The sequence below is a fragment of the Ornithorhynchus anatinus genome, chromosome 4 (genome assembly GCF_004115215.2).
Source record: "Ornithorhynchus anatinus isolate Pmale09 chromosome 4, mOrnAna1.pri.v4, whole genome shotgun sequence".
Classification (NCBI taxonomy): Eukaryota; Metazoa; Chordata; class Mammalia; order Monotremata; family Ornithorhynchidae; genus Ornithorhynchus; species Ornithorhynchus anatinus.
This window is the reverse complement of record NC_041731.1, coordinates 58,328,375-58,333,937: the sequence shown is the minus strand read 5'-3', so window position 1 is coordinate 58,333,937 and position 5,563 is coordinate 58,328,375.

Genomic DNA, 5,563 nt, shown 5'->3' with positions numbered 1-5,563 from the left:
TTAAATGGAACCCCTAGAGCACCTGGAGAAATGCTCTGGATTCAGACTGACTTTCCGCAAAACGATGCTGACGATATCATTACGCTACACCGCACACCCAGTGGAACAGAGTATGGCATAGGGGATGCAGCACGGGCCTGGGAGTCACAGGGCCTGAGTTCTAATCCCAACTCTGCCACATTGTCTGCTGTGTGACCTTGGGCAACTCGCTTAGCTTCTCGCTGCCTCAGTTCCCTCCTCTGTAAAATGGGGATTAAGACTGTGAGCGTCATGTGGGATTTATCTGTACTGATGTCTGTCTCCCCCACTCTAGACTGTAAGCTTGTTGAGGGCAGGGAATGTGTCTGTTTACTATTATATTTTACTCTCCCAAGCACTTAGTAGAGTGGTCTGCACAGAGTAAGCACTCAATAAATACAGTTGAATGAATGAATGACCCAGACTGTGTCCAACTTGATTACCTTGTATCTACCCCACCACCTAGTACAGTGGCTGGCACAGGAAGCAGCATGGTTTAGTGGACAGAGCACAGACCTGGGAATCAGAAGTACCTAGGTTCTAATCCCAGCTCCACCACGTCTACTGTGGGACTTTAGGCATGTCACTTGACTTCTCTGTGCCTCACTTACCTAAGCTGTAATGTGGATTAAGACTGTGAGCCGCAGGTGGGACAGGGATTGTGTCCAACCTAATTAACTTCTATCTACTCCAGCGCTTAGAAAACTGCTTGGTGCATAGTAAGCACTTAGAAGTACCATAACTATTAAGTGCTTAACAAATATCCAAAAAAACCGCAGCGATTCAATGTCCTCAGTGACTCAGTGAGGACTACAAATGCTTCACCTACCGACCCTCAACCTGGTGATATTAACTGGGAGGGAATGACATTCAGCAGGCTATCCACATGGGCACACACCACAGAGCTTCTGGCACTTCTGCTAGCTTTCTAGCCCCGCATGAACCTGACTGGCAAAGGCCACACTACATGCACACACAAGAATGTTACCCTCATACAATCTTATCTGACCATCTCCAGTTTTCCTAATAAAAAGTCCTACACACAATTTAGATTGAAATCCAAAGAAAGGGACTCGTGCTCTGTACAAGTCAGTTATCTGAAAAGATGAGTCCTAATTTTACCCTACTTCTTACAAAATCTGCAACACTTCCTTAATAGACCAGTGCTAGAGAAGCAGCATGGCCTAGTGGCAAGAGCCCAGGCTTGGGAGTCAGCAGATGTGGGTTCTAATCCCAGCTACGCCACTCGCCTGTTGTGTGACCTTGCGTAAATCACTTCACTTCTCTGGGCGTCATTTACCTCACCTGTAAAATGGGAATTAAAACTCTGAGCCCCATGTGGGATAGGGAATGTGTCCAATCTGATTACCTTGTATCTACCCCAGCGCTTAGAACAGTGCTCGGCACAGAGTAAGCACTTAAATACCATAATTATTATTATTCTATTTGGGGATTATTGATAAAGGTGCCCACTACCTGGGATGGCAGTCCCTGTGGTTTTCTCGGCTGGACTCCTAGCCTTGCACAACCCAGGCCTCATACATGACCGGAGAGTCTCCACTCGGATGAAAAGAGCCAAATGGTGGCATTCTGGATTGTTGGCTCTATGCAGCCTATGGCTTTCCGGATAGCCGATCCCTTTCCCAGTTCTCATCCCTCCCTAAAATCCCTGTCCCCTTTTCACCTTGCCCCAGCATCCAAATTGAAAACCGTGTTCCTCTCTTTGTTTATACAGGCAAACATTGAATAACTTCAATGTTCCGTAGGATGACAACATTTTCTAAGCACCTGCTGTATGCTAAGCACTGCTGTAGATAAAAGGCTATTAGTATAATATTATGGCATTTGTTAAGCGCTTACTATGTGTCAAGCACTGTACTAAGCGCTGGGGTGGATACAAGCAAATGGGGTTGGACACAGTCCCTGCCCCACAGGGGCTCACAGCCTCAATCTCCATTTTACAGATGAGGGAGCTGAGGCACCGAGAAGTGAAGTGACTTGCCCAAGGTCACACAGCAGATAAGTGGCAGAGCCGGGATTAGACTCAAGACCTTCTGACTTCCAGGCCTCTGCTCTCTCCACAACACCATGCTGCTCTCTCTCTCACACAGGATTCATAATCTATTTTATTTCCATTTTACAGAAGAACAGGCCCAGAGAGTGAACTTTTACCAAAATCTCACAACAGGCCACAAGTAGGCCTGGGATTAGAAACCAGGTCTCCGTCCACCAAGCTATGCTCTAGAGTTTCACAGCATCCTAAGGAAAAAGCCAGGTAGACATTAACTTCACCATGGATCAGAGCATCCAAAGAGGTCCTCGAGTTACTGACTCCTCTCAAAATACGGTCATCTTTTATTCATATTAATATCAGTCTCCCCCTCTTGACTGTAAATTCACTGTAGGCCGGGAACCTGTCTGCTAATTCTGTCGTACTGTGCTCTCCCAAGTGCTTATTACAGTACTCTTACACAAGTGCTTATGGACAAGCAGCGTGGTCTTGTGGATAGCGCATGGGCCTGAGAGACAAAGGGACCTGGGTTCTAATTCCAGCTCCTCCCCTTGTCAGCTGTGCCCCTGGGTGAGTTACTTAACTTCTCTGTGTCTCAATTACCTCATCTCTAAAATGGGGATTAAGATGGTGACTCCTATGTGGGAAAGGGAGTTTCCAAGCCAGTCTCCCAATCACCCTATATCTACCCCAGTGTTCAGTACAGTGCCTGGCACATAGTGAGCACTTAAATGCCACACATTATTAAATGTGATTGAAATCTGAATGATTTGGGTGTTAGAAATTTCACAATTTAAGCTATAAAACGCTTTACCCATGAATGGGCCTCGATATACTTCCAGTTTAAGAGCAGGAGGCTTAAAGGTTAAAGTGTATCGGATGGCAAAAAACAGTACAGTCGTCCAACTGCCTTTAAAGCGGTTTGGTTGCTCATTTATGGACTCAGCGGTATTAATCCTAAATGGACGCTTAATCGGTGGGGCCATTTTTCTGTTCAGTTCCATGGTCGATCCACTCCCTACTCGAAGACCAGGAAGGAAAACCACAGTAAGAATTTGTTTCTTTTAACTTGGTAAAGTCAACTGTCCTCCTCAAGTCAGGCTGGTTCTTACCTAAAGAGGATTGTGCTTGCAGTAGTCCTGAGTCACTGACACCAAACCATCTTAGTCCTGCAGCGAAACAGTCCCAAGGGATCTTTGGAGCTTAGCAAGGCAGTTGGCAGATGGAACTCTAATTAAAACACTTTTGACTGTCATAATAAAGTACATGACAGTTTGACGCTGTTCCAGGGATTTTCTTAAGCTAAACAGAGGGGAGTTGGAAAAAAAAAATCAGCAGTTGTTAAACCACACCATTTTAGGAATGAATAAAAGGGAATAAAAACAAACTACTGACCTAAATAAATATGGCTCGATTTTTGCTAATCTTATACTTTCTTTAGAGCGATCGTTGATCTTTAGAAGGCCAAAATATAATTTTTCTCCCTATTTCTGTGGCTCCTCTTAGGTATTTTCAAAATTAGCACACGCGTCACTTTCACAATGCTGTATTTAAGAACAACATCACTGCCTCTCCTGGAACTTTTCAAATTCAGTGCTTACATAAAGTCTTATTTAAACCATCCATTGAGTTGAAACTTGGGAGTTTCAGTTCATCACATAGGAAAGAATTTTCCTTCACTTTTTTCTGCGAGAAAAAGTTTGAAACTATGCAGACATGGTTTTGATGGGTGGCAGGGGGAGGCTTGCGGGGGCAGAGGGGACAGTGGAGGGACTGAATATGTTAAATATAAAAATGTAAATCCTAGTTTTTAAGGGATTTATGTAGGAAGGACACAGCTCAAATCCATTTTATCTGTGTCCTATTGAGCCCACGATCTGCTAAATTCATTCAATCGTATTTATTGAGCACTTACTGTGTGCAAAGCACTCTAAGAAGTGTTTAATTAAGCGCTTAGGTCACGAGTTCTAATCCTGGCTCTGTCACATGTCTGTGTGACCTTGGGCAAGTCACTTCACTTCTCGGGGCCTGTTACCTCATCTGTAAAATGGGGATTAAGACTGTGCGCCTCTTGTGGGACAGTGACTATGTCCAACCTAACTTGTATCTACCCCAGTGTTTAGAACAGAGCTTAGCACATAGTAAGCGCTTAACAAGTGCCATTATTATTATTTTTATTAATAATGTATAGGGAAACTTAGGAAACTGAACTTGGAATCAGGTGTGAAACTAGGTCCTGTTCCTTCACCCGAACTTCTTATACCAAATTAGGTTTTTGGTGGTAATTCCAAGTAGTCAATGCCAGTCAGCCTCCTACTTGAGTGTCTACTCTGTGCAGAGCACTGCCCTGGTTATTAATAACTGTGGTATTTGTTAAGCGCTTAATGTGCGCCAGGTACTGTACTAAGCACTATGGTAGATATAGGTTATTTAGGTTGGATGCAGTACCTGTTCCACATAGCGCTCACAGTCTTAAACCCCATTTTACAGATGAGGTAACTGAGGCTCAGAGAGGGGAAGTGACTTGCCCAAGGGCACACAGACATGTGACAAAGCTGGGATTAAAGCCCAGGTTCTTCTGACTCCCAGGCCCATGCTCTAGATATTAGGCCATGCTGCTTCTCTCGAGCAGCTCCGCCCTGAAGCTTTGACGACTTCAAGGGCTTTGGGCCTCTTCTGAGCGACACCTCATATGAGTACCTGGCAAGATCATAGGCGCCTTTGGAAGTATCCTCTACAGGCTTTGAAGACTTTACTCCACTTTTTTTTTGCAGGGGGAGGGGCTGGGTGGAGGGAGAGGACTGACCATCCACCTCCAGGTCCCCTCCAAGGCCATCACGGCTACACCAAACTGGCAACTGGTCTAAATAGGTATTATTACGATATTTTGTTAAATGCTTACGCTGTGCCAAGTGCTATTCTAAGCACTGGGGTAGATACAAGGTAATCAGGTTGGTCACAGTCCCTGCCCCACATGGGGCTCACAGTCTTAATCCCCATTTGGCAGATGAGGTAATTGAGGCACAGAGAAGTTATGTGAGTTACCCAAGGTCACACAGCAGACAAGTGGTGGAGCTGGGATTAGAACCCACATCCTCTGACTCCCAAGCCAGTGCACTTGCCTCTAAGCAAATCTAAGATGGTGCCCTGCCAAATCCCTTCCCACACATCTTTTTTCAGCTTCAATCCATATGTTAAAACTTGATTTTCTGCCAAAATCCCTGCCGCCTCCCTCTCCTCCTCTCTGCGACCTGGAAATCTTTTGCATTTGGGCCCGTTCACTAGTTAAGCCCAGAGTTTTGTTAACCAGGCTTACCTTTTCAGGATTGACCCACATTCTTCAAACTTTTCAAGCATACTTCCTCCCTCCCTGTTCTAAAAGGAGAATGAGGATAAATGCTGATGTAAAAAAGCAGATCAATGAAACGAATCCCACACTATTTGAGGTGACTAGAATCTTCCTGGACATAACGCAACATTCCTGGAGAACTGGTTTTGTTGTTTTTTGGTATTTAAGTGTTTACGTGTCAAGCA